Source organism: Alexandromys fortis, unplaced genomic scaffold (assembly GCF_014885135.2).
Source record: "Alexandromys fortis isolate MF-2015 unplaced genomic scaffold, M_Fortis_MF-2015_v1.1 scaffold_16, whole genome shotgun sequence".
Lineage (NCBI taxonomy): Eukaryota > Metazoa > Chordata > Mammalia > Rodentia > Cricetidae > Alexandromys > Alexandromys fortis.
The window spans coordinates 18,294,907-18,314,172 of record NW_026067893.1 but is presented as its reverse complement, the minus strand read 5'-3'; the positions used below and the strand labels follow the sequence as shown (position 1 = coordinate 18,314,172).

General features: G+C 44.2%; 2 long non-coding RNA genes across 2 annotated transcripts; one reads left to right on the top strand and one right to left on the bottom strand.

Moving 5' to 3' along the window:
- Positions 1–1,294: 1,294 nt before the first annotated feature.
- LOC126505821 (uncharacterized) lies at positions 1,295–15,262 on the bottom strand. The gene is made up of 3 exons (XR_007592984.1): positions 15,148–15,262; positions 4,121–4,256; positions 1,295–2,403 (listed from the first exon to the last, which is right to left on the bottom strand). It is a non-coding gene; the product is annotated as an uncharacterized lncRNA (long non-coding RNA).
- Positions 13,761–17,521, top strand: LOC126505814 (uncharacterized). Its single transcript, XR_007592983.1, has 3 exons — positions 13,761–13,964; positions 15,056–16,234; positions 16,910–17,521. It is a non-coding gene; the product is annotated as an uncharacterized lncRNA (long non-coding RNA).
- Positions 17,522–19,266: the final 1,745 nt, after the last annotated feature.

The following is a 19,266-nucleotide window of genomic DNA, read 5'->3' as shown; positions in this document are numbered from 1 at the left end:
AATTTTTCTTCTCTGTTCTGTCTCATTGACTTCTCCCTTCTTTATCATTTCCTTCTTAGCCTTAATTTTTCTAATGCCCTTCGAGCCACGGGGGTTATTTAAAGGAAGTTAATGTCCTAATACTCAAGATTTTTAAGAGAAGGATTATCGCTACTAGTTTCTGACTTCATTCCTTCGTGGTCAGAAAGCAGCCCTTGCCTCCAACTGTTTCAAGTGTAGCAATACCTACGGCCAAGCTTATTATCTCATTTGTGAATGAACATTTGAAAAAAATGCACCAACTGTGCTTGTTAGACACAGTGACAGTCACTCACAATCACAGTAACACTGGATAGCCCCCCGAACATTGCCAGAGCTTGAAGAGACCCAAATCTATTTAAAACATAAAAACAGTCTACTGTTTTGCCTGGACTCAACCCCAAATCATTTTTCACAATGGGAGGCAGCAGCAAAACTTTCCGCTTAGACCCATCATTGTTTTTTTTCTTTTCTTTTCTTTTCTCTGTCTTTTTTTTGGGGGGGGGGGTGCTTCGAGACAGGGTTTCTCTGTGTAACAGTCCTGACAGTTCCCCATCATAACTACATGGTAATACCTTACTGATGAAGACACCACGTATTTTGTAGGCTATAAAGAAATCAAACTGGAATTGACCAAGAAAACGCCCTCCTGCTGGCTAGCTTTCAAGGTGCTGGAAGGTGTTATGCAGGCCCCTGGAGGAGAAAAGCCGTTATTAGTGGTCAACCATGAATGCTGTGGTACTGACCTACCAGGGAAGATACACCCACTGTTGCCTAAGTGGCACAGAGGTTAAGGAGTTAACTGACCACTTCTGGATTAGATTTGAGGTCTTCTTCACAGGAGGAAATTCATGTGTGCTTCTGTAATCCTGGTCAAAAGTCCATGGCTCAGGAGGCCATAGGTTCTAAGAGAGAACCTTTTCTTGTTGTCTTGCTAAATGGCCATCCCGTTCAGCTGCCTTCTAAATATCTGTGCTTATGCCCAGATTAGGGCTGCTCTCAGTCTTGGTCAGAGAGGCTTGTCTTTCCAGTAGTCACCAGTTATAATGAGACCCACAGATGGTCCGAGTGCTGAGAGCAAGTGGCTATTGAGTGCTCAGCTCAACAGTCAACACCTCCCACCTAGACTCATGAGCCCTGCAGATAAGGAGGCAGAGAGGATGGAGGAGCTGGAGGACAGGGAGGGGTGCTGTGACACATTGGCTTCTGGACATTGTACTCATGAACTTACTGTAACTATGGTTACCTACACCAGATCAAGTCAACAAGCTCAGCGAACACTCCAAAAGGCAGCATTAACTGGACTCATCAGTTACAAAAAGAGAGAGGGAGGACATAAACAGGAGAAGGGGGCATGTTTGAGGTGCCCGGAGGGTTGAGAAGGGGGCGTTAGGGATAGATATAATCAAGATAAATCATTTACATGTATAACATCCTCAAAGAATCTATGAAAATATTTCATTACAAATGCCAGATGCATTATTGTTCTGGCGTTTTTTTTTTCTTTGAATGTCGTGATGTTGAGAATATTACCCACGAGTCGCATTTCTTTCTGGAAGTTTCTATTGATGTTCTCAGCCACATTTTCACCGAATTGGCTGTCTTTTAAATTATTGATTTGCCGGCGTTGACGTCCACTAGCTGCTCTCATTGTGTGTTTTTTCATTTGCCTTTTGACTTTGCTCAGAGTTTCGCTCAGTATCTGAAACCGGTGTCTACAAGTTTCAGTGGCAATACGTAGTTATGGTTTTCAAATGGTGGCTCTCGGGGGTCTCTGAGCTTCATCTTCTACTTCAGGGGCTTCTTTGCAACTTTATAAATAATTCCTCAATTTGTATCTAGTACTTTTATTTTCACGTTTAGCCTTCTAATCCATCTGGAGTTTATTTTTACGTGGGAAGTAGGGTAGAGTGTCACTGTGCTTTCTTCCAGATGGAGATCTGGTGCAGCTAGCGTCTCTTCCCCTCCAAATGAAACACCATTTTTAATTATATTAAGTTCCCGTTTGAATTTTTTCATGGACTCTTTATTAACCCCTACTTGGCTTGTTTCTTCATGTGCTGCACATACATTTTATCACAATAGCTTAGTAGTGAATTTGTTGCCTGTGGTCAGCATTACATTCAACCAGTAGTAGCATGGATGCAAACAGCAGAAATTTAAATGGACAATAACTTCCTTTCTTGCACTTAAAAGGAGCCTGGTGTAATAATCCCAGGATTGGCATCGAGGCACCATGCTCCTCAGGAACCCGGGCTTAGCATCCTCATCTGTGGTTTTCCTCCACAGCATTCCTCATGCTCTGTGGTGGCTGCGGAGGCTCCAGTCATTCATCGCTTATCCCACAAAGGAATCGCAGTGGTACAGAGGGAACACGCTGGCTGGCTGAATTAAAAAAAAAAAAAAAAAAACTTTTCTGAAAGTTTCTCCTAACACAATGTTATACTCTTATCTGACAGGGTAGCACCAAGTGAAGCCCTTTAGTATTTGACATTAGTATTGATAGTCTCGCCATATCTAGTTGGAAAGCCCTCTACCCTGTTCTTTTTGTTGTTGTTGATTGGCTAGTCTCAGAAATGGATTCATTAAAAACTCAGGCTTTCTACACATTAAAAACATTCTACCAGTGAGCTAATGTTCCAGCCACCCCTCCTCCCCAACAACCCCCCCTCCTCTTTTTTTTTTTTTTTTTAATAAATACAGTTTTTAAAAGCACTTTTAGGTTTCTGGAAATTTTGAGCAGAGAGTCCGGAGAGATTCCACCTACTCCCTGCTCCTCCTCCCTTCTTTACTGCACACTCTGCACACATCTCCCTGTTAGCATCTTGCATCGTGTACACATGTGTTGCAGTGAATAGACCAACACTGATAAATTGCTATTAACTGAAGTCCATAGCTTCCATTAAGGTTCACACTGCATCAGATACAAGGGGGCTTTCACAAACACACACAGCACACCCATATGCACACACACACACACACACACACACACACACACACACACACGGTGCGGGAGGGAAACAGTCCTTTGATTGGTGCTGCTCCGGCTTTTATTCATTCTGCTGGTCACTTGTAGGCCCAGATCTGTTCCCACGTGGGCGGTCCTGTGCTTGTTAACTGTGTAAGAAATCTGAGCATCTCTCCTGGATAGTTGTGGACATGGCAGCCACACAGGGATCCATCTGTGAAGTGGGAGGGAGCTATAGCCTCATGTAACCTTCCCAGTAGCGTTTACTTCCTTTCTGACTGTCCTAATACAAGTTGATGTTGTGGGGATCCACCTGTATTTGCTTTCATCCTTCCAGTATTCCAAATGTATGGCCCCCCGCCCCCAGGCCTGGGTCTTGTTGGCCAGTCAGTTGGTTTACGTGGATTCTGGGGATTGAACTCAGGCCCTGGAGCTGTAAGGTAAGGATGTTATGGACCAAGCTATCTCCTCGGCCCCACAGTAAATTTCATGGTACACAAAGCTCTCTTCACCTGTGTGTTCCACTTCTCAGTGGCCACTAAGTACACACAGAGCCTACCTGGTGTAGGTTGTCTGTCAGTCCTTCCCACTCCCTCCTGCCCAAACCTTGCTAAGTCTGTCCTAGAACTCCCCAAACAACCAGCCATTGTAATAGTCCTCCTCAAACTTCTAAGTGCGCAAGAAGCTGAGCAGGAAAAGGCCCTTGCTTCACCGCTTCTAGAACTCCTCGGGTGTCCCATCTGCCTGGGCTGTCATGTCCCCTCCCCTCTAGGCCTCTGGCCTCCCCTGAGCCACAGCTGTGTCTAACCTCAGCTTTGCCCAGCACTGTCTCCTTCCTGGCTCTTGCAGCACCACTTCCTCTGCTTCTCCGTCCCTGTTCTCTCACCTCCTTCTTCTCTGCCTCTCTCCACACCTTTTCCTTTCAGTCGGTTGGCTTTTCCCTGCAGTGTGCTGCTTGTTTCCCAGTCTGCTGTCATTCTTCTTGCTTGACTTTTTAATATAAGATAGATATGTCCTTATCACGAGAGTCCGTAGGGCAAGCCTTGCCTATTAGGGATCTAGGGAGTTGAACTGGATGATGACTCTGTTGCCTGGGACTGGTCAAGACTCAGGAAAAGGACTTGGAAACCTCACCTTTGGCCTTTCTTGTGCCCGGTTCCCCAGAAAAGTGCTTCCTTGAGAGGCACAAAGGAAACTCCTGAAGCCGATGCTGACGCTGATCTTGCTGAGAGCCATGGAGCCATACGATCTCCCACTCATGTTAGACTGTCTGAGTAGATTAAAATGTCAGAAATGTGGGTCAAAAAAGGGAATGAATACTCGTTTCAGGAAAATTAAAATATAGCGAAGTAGAACAACATAAAAAAGCTGCAATCTGACGAGTCAGCAATAGCCCTCTAGCAATAGAGCACCTGGTCCTTGTGGGGACACACACTCTTGTCTTCAAGTCCAGAAGACACAAACCTCTGGAAATATAAACTTGTCTTGTTTTTAAGGTTCCCATGAATGTAATTCTTTTTTAAAGGATTTATTTTTATTATTTCTAATTACATATGGATGTGTCTGTGTGTGGATATGTACCTGTGAGTGCAGGTACCCAAGGAGCCCAGGGATCCCCCCCCCCCCAGGAGCTGGAGGTATAGATGATCTTAAATAGCATGAGTCCCAGAAGTCAGAATGGTGAAATGAACACTGAAGAGAAGCATCTTTATCAAACCCCTGTTCCCCCAAGACCCAGGGAACATGCTGATTGAAGAGCCCAGAGGGCATAAGGACTGGAGGGTGGGGAGGAGCCCTGGGAAACGCTGTCTTTGGTACAAGACGTGGCAGTTGCACCTATGAGATCACAGAAGCTGTGACTACCTGCACCAGACCCAGAAAAGATAGCCTGTTGGTGGGGGTGAGGGGACAAAGGAGGCCCCACCCATAGCTGAGGGACTATAGCAGGCAATGGTTGCTGAGGGGCGGGGAGTCATAGTCCTTGGTGATAGACACTAGTAAATTGTCCTTTCTTAAGGAAATAACCTTCCTCCCAACATGCTAGTACAAGCAAGCAACCCCTATTAAAGGCAATAGGCCACCAAGAAAGATGTAAAAGCAGGAGGATGGGTTTTTAGAAAAGGTGGTTTGGTGGGAGGAGAAAGGGAGAAAAGAGGATAATGGGGGTGGGGCGGTGAAGGCACACGCCTTTAATCCCAGCACTCGGTAGGCAGAGGCAGGCAGATTTCTGTGAATTTAAGGCCAGCCTGGTCTACAGAGTAAGCTTCAGAACAGGCTCCAAAAAGCTACAGAGGAATCCTGTTTCAAAAAACAAAATAAAATGAAGAGAAAAGAAGATAACGGGGATGGGAATATGATCAAGTACACCATCTTCCATATGTGTGTGCACACATAGACTTGTGAGAGGCAGGCTGATGAGAGTGCTCTGTCAGTAGCGCTTGCCTGGAAGCCTGACGACCCGAGTTCTGTCCCTGGAAAGGCGGAAGGAGAGAACCAACTCTACACCATTGTCTTCTGATCTCCATGAGCATGTCCACACACACACACACACACACACACATACACACACACATCACACATGCATGTAACAATAATGAAGAATGTCTTTAAAAGGAATCGTGAAATAAAAATAGAGGGACTTTGTTCAAAGGTGTTGACCGTAACAAAGGCACTGCACCAAATCTAATGGTCTGTGTGACTGTCTAAGACCTTCACCAGAGAAGACTGCTCCTACATGGGTGGAAACCGACAAAAAAGTCCTTATTAGCTGCCTGGTGACCACATTGGGTGTTTCGGATCCCAGGGTAGCCCCAAACCTTTCTCAGGTGAGCTTTTAAGTACAAAAGACATGACCCATGTGGACACACTTTAGTTAGCAAGAACAGTTAGCCAGAAACGGAACTACAGAAGCAAAAAACCAAGGTTAGTACATTTAGAGACTTTCCCAGAACTATGGGCTTTGATGGAGTAGGCCTTTGTTTTCGTTTCAGCGGATGGTGCTGTCTACATGTTGAGTTTTACAGTCTGAATGGTACTTCCATCATGGAGTCAGTTGTGATAAGTCCTGGGACCTACTAAGGTCTGAGATCCTGTTACATGACTAAGAACTTTATATTTTTCTTTAAATTATGCTTGAGTGTGTGTGTGTGTGTGTGTGTGTGTGTGTAACACACACATGCACGCACACCTGTGAGTTACAATGCCAGCATGAAGTTTAAATTCACTCGAAGTATACGCCTCAATATTTTTCACAAGTTTGTATGTTGTGTAATTCTCACCATCCTCAAGACACAGGATATATACATTCATCCACATGTGCCTTCTTAAAGGTTTATTTTTATAATTTTTATTTATATCTGTTTATATACATCCATATGAGTATGTGCCATGTGAGTGTAGGAACCCAATTGGTTTTCTAGTTTCATTTAAAGGGAACCACATAGTATGTACTGATGTATCTGTTTTCTACTCAAAATGTTTGTGAGGTTCTTCCATGGTGTGTGTGTTTATCATTAGTTTGTGCCTTTTATTGTACATTATAATTCTAAGAGTAAACTACAATTTTTTGCATGGTGGTGGTGTACACCTTTAATCTGAACACTCTGAACACTCAGGAGGCAGAGGCAGGCAAATCTCTGTGCGTTCAAGGTCAACCTGGTCTACAAAGTGAGTTCCAGGACAGCCAGAACTGTTACACAGAGAAACACTGCCTCAAAAAAAAAATAGAGTATACCACATTTGGTTCATTTGCACTTGAATAAAGTTATTATGACCATTCATGTATGAATTATTGCATAAAAGTGAGTTTTCAGTTATCTAGGAGAGGGATGTTGGCTTATGTGGTATTTAGTTAGCAAATAAGGAACTTTAAAACTGTTTTTTCCCAAATGGTTGTACCACATACCTCTCCAAAACGATGAATAAGGTATAATTCCTATTTTCAAGGAGGTTAATATCCAGGGGACATTCCCCATCCTGGATCCTAAATTTTAGAGACTAGTGGATGCCTAAAGTTAAAGAAGCAGGAAGGCAGGGAGGGTCAAGGAAGTTAATATCAGAGTCACCCAGCAGCCCCCAAGGTGTGTCTCGGGGTAGGCAGTGACTTCATTCTCCTTAGACCTTAGAACAACATCTCCAGATCCTCGCACTGGGCCTGTCTCCAGTTAGTGCTGAGTAAGGAAAAACACTCAGAGATCCTGGGGAGAGGATGTGGATGAGGAGCATGCTCTTAGGGAATGCTCAGCTGCTTTCTGTTTTCAGTGTTTGCCAGAAAGAGTTATCTTGGCTTAAACCCTCCTCCCTCAGCCCTTCACCATAGTTGCAGCTGAAGAGGAAGTTCTGTCAAAAGGGGAAGGAGCGGCGGCAGTGAAAACACGCATGCAATCAGGTTTGAAGTAGCGCCAGACAGCAGACAGCGTAGCCATAGCCAGCAGGTCGACTCTGCACAGTAGGCACATACTGCAGGCACAGCCCAGAGCGGCAGCGGTCTGTGTTGAGCTATCATCTCAACCTATTCTCTGGTGGACCCAGCATGTGCTGCCTGACCCCTTCAGAATGACTTGTCCCAGCAACAGGACTCTCTCCAGAGAGCCTTCAGCTCTTACCCCTCAGGACACACAGGAATGAACGTCTCACGGTGGGTTAGGAAGACACCACTCCCGTTCAAAGAGCAACACGTCTCTTGAGTGTGCTGTCTTGTTAGATCAAAGAGGAAGTGGATGGGAAAGAAGGAGCAAAGGGCAAGACTTCACTGAAGGGTCGCATTGAGAAAGGCAGTCAGAGTAAAGGGTGTGTGATTAACCTGCACATCCACCGTCGGAGGAAGCGGGTGACGTGAGAGACCGTGCCAGAGACAATCATTCATCCAACTGAACGGCATTCAGAAATCAGCCCACCGAACAGAGGGTGTAACTGCGTCCTCCATCCAGTGAGAAGAAGAGCAGTTCCTGCCTTACAAGGATGTGTGACAAGACTTAATTGATACCCTTTCCTCTTTTGTTAAAAAAAAAATGATGTGTATACTTTGAATACATTAATTTCATGTATGTAAATTTTCCCTAAAAGTTTATTTCAAATAGAATTGCTTGCTTTAAAAAACAAACAATAAAGCAGACTATCAAATAAAAATGTGAAAAATACTTGAAGTCAGGGTTGTTGTTTTGCTATTTTTTTAAAATTTTCCAGTTATCTTGACTTACTGCCATTTATATTAACACTATGCGACAAGCTGGAGAAACGGCTCAGTGGTTAAAGGCACTGCCTGCTCCTCCAGACCTGGATTTTATTCCTAGCACCCACCTGGCAGCTCACAACACTCTCTAACTCAAGTCCTAGAGGATGTGACGCCCTATTCTGGCCCCTGTGGATACCAGGTACAAATGAGGGATATAGATATGCATTTAGATAAAATACCCAAAACACATAAAGTAAATTAATTAGTTTAATAAAATCTGTGTGCTAAAGCCCTAGAGTAGTGTTGCACACCTTTAATTCCAGCACTCAGGAGACAGAGGCAGGCAGATCTCTGTGAGTTGGAGAACGTCCTGGTCTACATAGGGAATTTCAGGTCAGCCAGGGCTACACAGTGAGATCTTGCCTCAAAAAAACAAAACAAACCAGGCATGGTGGCACATTCCTTTAGTCCCAAGCACTCAGGAGACAGAAGCAGAGGAATCTCTGTGAGTCTGAAGCCAGTGTGGTCTGCACAGTGAATTCTAGGACAGTCAGAGCTACACAGTGAGACCCCATCTTTAAAAAATAAAAATAAATACAATAAATAAACAAAAGCAACTGTGATAAAGATTAGAAAGGCTATTATCATAAAGCATTCCGGCAGGGCGATGGTGGCGCACGCCTTTAATCCCAGCACTTGGGAGGCAGAGGCAGGCGGATCTCTGTGAGTTCGAGACCAGCCTGGTCTACAGAGCTAGTTCCAGACAGGCTCCAAAGCCACAGAGAAATAAATAAAGCATTCCGTTAATAAGGAAGTGAACTTCAAGCTTATTTCGATGGATGTTATGAAGGGATTAATGGAATAAAGATATTCATCCTAGAAACCAAAAAGTGAATAAAACTGAATGTCTTGTGTGATGGTAAAGTAAGCACTCCCATTCCAAGTGACTGAGACAGTTTGGTGCCGTTCAGACTGGAGGACTATCCTATAGTCCCCATTGGCTCTTGATAAGCAAAGCACATACATCCAGAAGACACATGTATTTAAATAAATGTATTAGGAGAATGCAGAAGCATGTTTATCAGCCATAAAGCTTGGGAGTATGTTTGTGACGTTCACTGATGGCAGTCTACAATGCTAGATACCTAGAAAGTTCTAGAAACCAATGAATCATTCATATTCTATATGACTCCCTAATGTCTTACTCTGCTTCGTATATAGATACAACACATTTTCTCAGGGAAACATCTCAAACTATGTGAGGGTTGTAATGCCCGCACTGGCTCTGGAGAGATGGCTCAGTGGTTTAGAGCACTGACTCTCCCAGAGGCTAATTACAGAGGTTCACCCTCCAGTATTCACGTGGCAGCACACAACTGTCTGTAACTCCATTACCAGGACACCCAATGCCCTCTCCTGGCCTCTGTGGGTACCAGGCTTGCAAGTGGTGCACAGACATACATAAAAGCAAAACACCCACACACATAAAATAAAAATAGCCGGCAATGGTGATACACGCCTTTAATCTCAGCAGAGTCAGGTGGATCTCTGTGAGGTCAAGGCCAGCCTGGTCTACAGAGCTAGTTCTAGGCAGCCAGGGCTACACAGACAAACCCTGTCTCAAAGAAAAGAAAGAAAAGAAGGAAGGAAGGAAGGAAGGAAGGAAGGAAGGAAGGAAGGAAGGAAGGAAGGAAGGAAGAAAAATAAAAATAAGTTTAAAAATAAGTTTAAAAAGAAAAAATTCATTTCAGACTAGAAGAAGTCATGGAATAGAGAGATGACTCAGTGGTTAAGGGCACTAACTGTCCTTCCAGAAGACCTGGGTTCAATTCCTAGAGCCCACATGGTGACTAACTGTAACTAGTCTTTCTCTGTCCCACCAGCCAGCTCCCAAAAAATGACATGGGGACTTATTGTTAATTATGAAACCTCAGCCAATAGTTTAGTCTTGTTTCTAACTAGCTCTTATAATTTATATTAACCCATATTTTTATTAATCCACATTCTACCATATAGATTTTACCTCTATCCCATTCTGTGTGTCCAACTTGTTCTGCATCTGGCTGACTTCTTCCCCCATCTCTGCCCTTCTTCTTCCCAGTGTCTGCTCTGCCCTGAAAATCCTGCCTAGCTATTGGCCAAATCAGCTTTTTAATTAAACCAATCAGAGTGACACACATTTACAGAAAGATTATTCTACAGCAACTAATGATCACCTGCCCCTTCAGTTCTAGGGAATCTGACACCTTCTTCTGGCCTCCATGGGCACTAGTCACACAAGTGGTACACATACAAAACAAAATACTCATACACATAAATTAAAATAAATAAATCTAATAAATAAAATTGTTGTCAGGTAATTTTGTTACAAATCTGGTGAAATCGAGACCAGACCCCAGCACTGGGTAGTCTCCAGAGGAGCTGTACTGCTTCCTTATGGTCTTTCCTCTGTGGGGCTCATGCTCAGCCTTCTTTTGCAGTTTTATTGATGAATGAAGAAGGAAAAAGGAGGATAGGAAAGAGAAAAGGAGGAGAGGGAGATATTTTTAAAAAAGAAAATTAAAGACTAGTAAAACAGACAGAGGGGGACCTATGTGTGTGCTTAAAGAAAGGAAGAATATGCACCAAGTATAAAGTACTGGGTTACAAGGCATGTTGGGAGACAAATTCTTTACAGAATTTCCTGTTTCAAAATGCAATCCAGTAAGTCTAATTCTAGATATACACTCAAAGAAAAACCACATCCAAACAAAAACTTGCACACAAATGCTCATACCTACCTTACTTATAAGGCAAAAAACAGGAATAACTTAAATATTTAAGTGATGAATGCATGAATAATACATCTATATAGTGCACCATGAAAAAAATTATGTAGTACTATCACAATATACGTGATCCTTCAAACATCGTGCTAAGTGAAAGAACCTGGCCACAAGGACCACATAGTGTTTGACTCCATTTGTATGAGACCATCAAAAGAGAGACAAAGCAGGTCAGATGGGGACTGAGGGAGAGAGGGCAATGAAGTCTGGGGTAGGTGGTGGGTGAGGAAGGCGTTTCTCTGGCAGGTAATGAAGTGTTCTCCAGCTAATTGTGGTAATGATTGCACAGATCTGTGAACAAGAAAAAGGTCAGCAAACTGTAACACTTTAACTGGGTTGATTCATATCTTATTGCTAAAAGTTCTGCAAAGCACACTTTGCTTTTATACTAATAAAATCAATGATTTTATATGTTAATGAATATATCATGATATGGGTTTTCAGTATGCTGATGCCTCTCAAATGCCAAATTATTATGATTAAGACTCGGCCCCTAGCCAGTCCTCTGACAGCTGCCCTTATTGATAGGTAAATTCTCTATCAGAAGTTGGAGGGAATACATGTGGTTCTGGCAAAAAGAAAAAGGGGGAAATAAAAGCACATATCAATGAACAAAATGGAGAATCCAGAATTCATTGTATGGCATTGTAAGCTTTTTGCAGTTCTGCAGTGAGTATGCTTTTGTTGAATGGTGTTGAAATAATGAGTAATTTGGGACAGAAACAAAATTAGAGCGGTATCTTAACAACATACCACAAAAGGAACCTCCAGATGGATTGAAGTGTTAAATATCCAAATCACATTAAATAAAATCAAGAAGAAGTAATAGCGGCATGTTTATCAGATCCGTGAAGGATATGCTACTTTCTCAATTCTAAAAGCAACTGAAAAGTATTACTAAAGTCGGACAGCCCTATACTTGAAAATCTCATTTCTATACCATAAAAACAAAATTTAAGATAGAAGACTGTAGACTTAGTATTTATCACATGTATAATTAACAGAAAAGATTCATCTACTTGCCTATTTTTTTAAAGGTGGAGAGAGTTCAGTGAGTGATGAGCAGAGAAAAGGAGCAGATTTTTGCATCAGGAGAATCAATCCTAAGCAGACACACATACAAAGGCTCATAATTGCTGCATTCAAAGAAATGCAAGTCAAACAGCAGTGGCGTTCTCAAGGGGCTCTCCTGTGCTGACCTGCAGGGGCTCTCCTGTGCTGACCTGCAGGGGCTCTCCTGTGCTGACCTGCAGGGGCTCTCCTGTGTTGACCTGCAGGTTTGCCTTATGTCTTGAACTTGCTTCAGCAAACCAATCTGAATTCTTTCCTTCTCCCAGAACTGGATTAGTGATCAAACATAGCAAGCCCATGGTCTATGTCGAGTTCAAATGACCTGTCACTCATCCTGCCCCTCTCTCTGCAAAAAAAAAAAATGTTATCAACTGTGTAAAATAAACACTTCCTCTGATTCTCCCTCCTCCTATTCCACATCCTCCCTCCTCCCCTTCTTCCTCTCACCCACACCTTCTCCACAAACATGTATGCATGGATTTTTTTTAACCCGTAAGTTAACAGATGGCTCGTGATTCCCTGAAACACCTTTTAACAAACCTGCTAAATGATTGAAATGAGAGCCAGCTGGTCAGCAGTCCCCGGCACTTGCCCCGCCCCTTCTCAACCTCACTCCACAGCCCTGCTCCCTCCTCTCTACACCCCTACAGCTTTCCTTCATTGTCATCCTGGATCCTGATATTAAAGACACTTTAAGCCTCTTGTCATTCCTGCCTCCCTTCACAAAGAAAGCTATTAGTTGTTTGTCTTATCATGTGATGCTTTAGGATTATTATTTAAAAGTAAAAACTAAGAGTATTTGACAATAGTGCACATGTGCAATTTTACATCATTAATGGAAGTGGAGAATTATCAAGGCTCATAAAATTGTGCATTCGTTATGATTGCTTAAGTGTGTGTGTATGTGTGTGTGTGTAAATGACACTCAAATAGTTACATCCTTATTCTCTCTGTGTGTCTCCCTTTCCCACCCTTTATTTTAAAGACTAGCTAGAGGCAGATCATTGACTTCAGGTTTCTGACTCAGTGGGTCAGGGCCCAAGAACTTTCAGCTTACACAAAACTTTCAGGCTAATCTTAGTAGAAGAGCATTTTTGGAGAGCCATCGCCTGCACATTGCTGGGAATGTTAGGGAATGGTTTGCCCTCTGTGTGGCTTGAGTTAGTTTCTCTTTTCAACCTACAAAGCCTACCTAGAGCACAGGGGAAAGGATCTTAGGTAGCTGGGTGTGGTGTGTGCTGTCGCCTCAATGCTGCTGAGTCAGGCAGGGTTACAAGCTCGAGGTCAGCCTGAGCTACACGACAAACACCAGGCTACAATTCTAAGGAGCAAAATTATTTTTTTGAAAAACAAAAAAGTATAGCTGGGCATGGTGGCACAAGCTTTCAGTCCCAACACTTGGGAGACGGGCAGGGAGATCTCTATGGCTCTCTATGGAAACTTAACATCTCCAACTTTCTTCCACTTGTGGAACCCAGGAGCACAGGTCGGACAAGACCTTCCAGCATCTGTTGCTAAGTCCCATGCCATTTTACCATTTCTTTGATAAAAAAAACAGCAACAGAACATTCTGCATAGGGATTCAGATTCTGCTCTTGAAACCAAACAATGTATGGCCTACACAAGATGAAAATTTACTTCTGTACCAGTGATGGAGGAAGGTAATTGGTTAATTATAATAAACCAACTGCTTGGCCTCATAGCTTAGAACATAGGTGGGTGGAATAAACAGAATAGGATGCTGGGCGGAAGAGGAAGTGAGGTCAGACTCTGCTCTGCTTCCGGGGAGACCCGACAGCTCTGCTCTCTAGAGCAGAGACGCCATGCTCCGCTCTCCTGATAGCTCTGCTCTCTGAGGCACACGCGATGAAGCTCCAACCCAAGATGGACATAGGCTAGAATCGTCCCGGTAAGCGCACCTGGGGGTGCTTACACACATTATTAGAAATGGGTTAGAACAATATGTAAGAGCTAGCCAATAAGAAGCTGGAACTAGCCTGGCCAAGCAGTGTTTAACAGAATACAGTTTGTGTGTTGTTATTTCGGGCATGAGCTAGCCAAGCGGCCGGGGTGTTGGGGACGTAGCCCCGCCGCTCTTATTTCAACATACCAGAGAACAGCTCCAAAGTGGGTGGCCCCATACTGATAAGCTAGGTCCACTTTCAGGTGTCATCTCGAAATGCAAGCAGGCACACAGGTGCCCCCCCCCCAGCAGGATTCACACAGTGTCTAGATCTCAATCAAAAGTAATGGGGAAATTGGTTGTGGAGAAGGCATTCCTTTCTCTACAAACAGAATCTGAAAGGCGCACGGGTCATACATCGAAACATTTCCCTTTGATCAGAATTGTAAAGCCATACACAAGTATCTTGGAAACAGAGTCAAGTAGGTTAGTCATGTGCCTGGCTCTATTTTAAGGATCTATTACAGAGGAAAAGAAAGAGACTGGCTCTTGAGAGAGGCTTTGGGCCACCCCGACCATGCAGACTGCCTACAATGCTCCGCAATCTGTTGATTGCACAATGTCCCTTTGGGTCAATGGGCACAGAGCTACTTTGGTTTAATAGCTGTCTAATATTTTATTGTCTAGTACTAACACAATATCGCTCTCTGGCTGACCTGCAGGTTAAGTCCACTTTCGGCCTTTCTTCGACAAACAAGCTTATTTGTAGAGTCTTGCTTCCTAGAATCTTTGTTTTTGTAGGAAAAGCTGACTTTAAAATGACTCGGAGGATGTGTACATTTTTTACTTTTCTCAAAATTGCCAAATTGCTCCTCCCAAAGCCTCTTTAGAGGAGCAAGTTAAATATTCATCATCAAGAAACAAGAGTCCTCATTTCTTCATAATGTCGGGAATTATTTATTCTTGGCCCCGGGCGAACGGGTGGAAGAGTCCACCTCCCTGCTATTTCCAGCCGAACTCCAATGTGTGCGTGTTGGGGATTCTGCCGTATCCTCGTTGGTGACTAGCTTTTCTTTTCTTTTTGTGTGTTATGCTAGCTCATATCTGCAAGCCGCTGGGAGCCCGACAGGAAAGAGAACTCACCCCTGGATCGTTCACGAGAAAGAACTGCCATGAGAAGATTACTTACAGTGCTGTGGGCAAGACTGGGTCACCGAGAGACAGAGACAGCAGGACACTGCTACCGCCTGTGAGGAAGGATGGACAAGATGGGGAAGTCATGCCACCACCCTCCGAGGCCAGGAGGACGAGTATGTGGAGAAAGTCTCCCCTATGGGCTGATGTGGCAGAAGCCCTCAGCCCCAGTCCGGGGCACATCTCCCCACAGATGTACCCCCAGTTGTCTCGTCTCAGCCCTGAGTGTCCTGCTGGTTCTCACTGTTGATCCAACCCAGAAGAGAAGCCAGCTCAAAAGAATGCCAGGCTAGGTCGCCAGGGTCACAGTTCAAGTCAGCCTCCGAGGCCCAGATGCAGCAAAGAGAGCGAAGAACAGATCCTCCCTGTTTGTCCTTCAGGCGTGTGTGTGACACTGGGATATAAAAAAAAATATGTATTTGTTCGTTGACATAGCTCCTCTGGTGGTTAGAATGAGAAAGGTCCCATAGGCTCAGATATTTGAAGTCCTGGCCCTCCGTTGGTGGACTGCTTTGGAAGGATTAGGAGGTGCAGCCGTGTTAGAGAAAGTGTTCCTCCAACTGGGGACTAAGTGTTCAAATATATGAGCCTATGCGGGCCATTCTCGTTCATTCAAATTGCTGCACCTGGGGTGGCTTTGGTGGCTGTTGATGGTCTAGCACCCTAACCTACTGAGATCTGTTCACTTAGAATGAGAAAGTCTCAACACACCTAAGGACCCACAACCCCCCCCCTTTTCAGTAATACACAGCCAAGAGATTGAGGCAACCTTCTCAAGAGAGACTTTTTCAACAGTATGTGTGTGTGTGTGTTTATGTGTGTGTGTTTTAAAGCTACATTGTTCAAGGGATGTTAATCTATATATAAGCTTAAAAGATTAAGAAAAACATGGGTATACTTATTTTTATATGAGATTACAAGGTAGTTAATGAGTTTATCATTTTTACAGATAAGGAAGGAATGCTGAGAAACTAATAGGAAATCAATAAAGGTCACACTGTAACCTTGATCCTAGGCAGACAGGCCTTGCAGCAGAGATTTCCCAAGAGCTTGCCCAAGTGCAAAGTTGGAGTGTTTAACAGGTGTGTAGGAGCATGAGGCTGACCTCCAACAAAAACATAAACTTCCTCCATGCAACTGACAAAGGAAGGAACCTGGGACTGAGGAACTGGATATGGACCAGAATGTGTGAATTTTAGTCTCTTAAAAAAAAAGGGGGGGGCTGGAGAGATGGCTCAGAGGTTAAGAGCATTGCCTGCTCTTCCAAAGGTCCTGAGTTCAATTCCCAGCAACCACATGGTGGCTCACAACCATCTGTAATGAGGTCTGGTGCCCTCTTCTGGCCTGCACCACAGACAGAATAAATAAATAAATATTAAAAAAAATGGGAAGAGGCAGGCGGATCTCTGTGAGTTCGAGACCAGCCTGGTCTACAGAGCTAGTTCCAGGACAGGCTCCAAAGCCACAGAGAAATCCTGTCTCGGAAAAAAAAAAAGAAAAAAAAATGGGAATCTTAAAACAGAATGATGATCCCATTTTGTTTTGGGTAGACTTAAGAAAAACAAACAACAACAAAAACTGTCTCTGTAACAGAGAGAGGAAACAAGGGAAGCAGCCTGGAGTCAAGTCACAAGTCACGCACACACACACACACACACACACACACACACACAGTACGTGAAAGGAAAGGCTAAATTGTCTCAACTAAACCTACATTTCTTCAGGCCGTGGAGTCACTTTTTTTTTTTAAATTGTAGGGCAACCCCAACCATAGGGAGGACAAAAAAACTGGACTTTTCTTTTCTCTGCTCAAGCACAAGGAAGGAGATAACAGAGAAGAAATTGTGAAGAGCTGATGAGGTCCTGCGTGAACGTGTAGTATTGACGTGAGCCACACTATGTCAAGGACCACAAAGCTTCAAACCCATGGGAATGGCGATGCCCCCAACCCCGTGCCCCGGGCAGGGCAGAGGAATGGCAACACTTCCCTTTAGTCCCGGTACTAAGCTGAGAACGGTTGACATTTGGCTAAAACCAGAGTGTGTCGAAAGTGTCGATGTAGTCTCCTCCTCCATTATGACTGAAATCTGAGACCGCTCCCCTACGGAGACGCCCTACCGAGATTAGCTAACCGCCTTGCACTGAGTTCCAGGCTGCTGTTGGGGCGTCTCCATCAGAGCACATTACCCCATCCCTGCTTTTCTGTATCTGTGTTCCTTGTTTCTGCATTCCGCTGCAGCCCCAGTCAGGCCACTCACTAAGCTGTACAGGTAGTGACAAGAAATAGAAGCCCCAGGCCTACCAGTCGCATTCTTACTTGGCTTTGCCCAGCTGTTTTTCTTTTCCTTATTAAAATTTATTTAGTTGTTGTTGTTGTTGTGTATGTGCTTTCGCCTGAGTGTCTGTATGTCTGTGAACCACAGGCATGCAACACTCACAGAGGCCAGAAGAGGGCAGTGGCTCCTCTGGAAGTGGAGCTAAGGACAGTAGTGGTAGAGTGTGGGTACTAGGAACTGAACTTGGGGTCTCTGGAAGAGCAAGGGCTCTCCAGCCCCCGATCCTTTTTCTAAAGACTTTCACACTCTTGCTTCCTTGCTTGCTCTTAATTAATCTCTCAACTAGTACTTTTTATTGTATATCTGAAACCTTCTTTTTCAGGATTACAAGAACTAAACTGCTGCTGGGGTCCGAGGCCAGAGAAAACTGAACTCCCCACTCCTCCCGCACCGCCGCCGCCACCCCCATAACTATATGGTCCTGGTAGACTCTGATATGTTTATAGAAAGTGCTCTTTGGAGGTCTGGGGAAATACTCCTTGGCCTGTGTCTTGTGGGTGGGGCTGGACACTCACAAAAGGTTCAGAGTCTTCCTGTTCCCGCATTTGTACCCAACTTGAAGCCAAATGATGCTTATAAAATGTCCTTTCCGCCGGGCGGTGGTGGCGCACACCTTTAATCCCAGCACTCGGGAGGCAGAGGCAGGTGGATCTCTGTGAGTTCGAGACCAGCCTGGTCTACAGAGCTGGTTCCAGGACAGGCTCCAAAGCCACAGAGAAACCCTGTCTCGAAAAACCAAAATAAAATAAAATAAATAAAATGTCCTTTCCCTAGTCAAGGTTAGCCTGCGACTAGGAACTTAGAACAAGGCATAGCCTGACCCCAGCACCCCCCAAAAATATGACTATTTCTCTCTTTTATTAGCCTGTTCTCTCCCAGGTTTCTTTTACTATCTATAATATCCCAACCCACAAAAGATGAGAGCATTAGTTGAAAAGCTACCTCCCACTCAGCTGGGTATACTGTCTTAAGCCTTTAATTCCGCAGCACTCAGGAGGCAGAGGCAGGCGAATCTCTGACTTAGAGGTTGGCCTGGTCTACATAGAAGAGCCACAAGAAAAACCCTATCTTGAAAAACCGAGGGGGGGGGAGAAAAGAAAAGAAAAGGATTATCCCCCCCACTTCTAGTCTTGACCAAAACCAAAAGTCTCCTCTCTACTGTATTCAGTCTCATTTTTAATTCCACAACTCCAAAGAAGAGAAAAGGTGCAGCTTGGACAAAATCTGGTAAGAACTCATAGAGCAAACAAATTTTCCTAAGCCTTTTTTGATTTGTTCCAAGAAATTTAAGTACAAGAACTATCATGTGTTTTGTTTCGTTTTGGTTTGGTTTTTTTCTAGATCAAATTAAGTCTGACTGAGTCCTCATTTGCTACAAGGACTGAGAGCAACTTAAGCTCTTCCGTGGGAGGGCTTTCTATGCTGGAAAAGCCAAAGCCATTTCCCGATGGTGCCAGGGCTCCGGGTAGAGGAAGAAAACTGGTCTATTCGAGTGAGTGCTGCCTTTCAGCTACCCTTGGACTGCTTCAGTTCTCACAGCCAGGAAACCACGTGGCTCTTGAATCAGTCACCTGTAGCCACACAGCACAAACCACCTCAGGCAGAATGTTGGCTTTTCCTCTGCTGAGCAAGGCTGGCTAACTGGACAAAGGATGCCCCTTGGGACGGCAAGTGTGAAGGGGCTCCTACTGAACTTGAAAACTGGTGCTTGGTCTTCACCTGCATGACCATTGTTCTATTTGTCTCACTACAGTGGCCACTTTGTTTTACAAACTTAG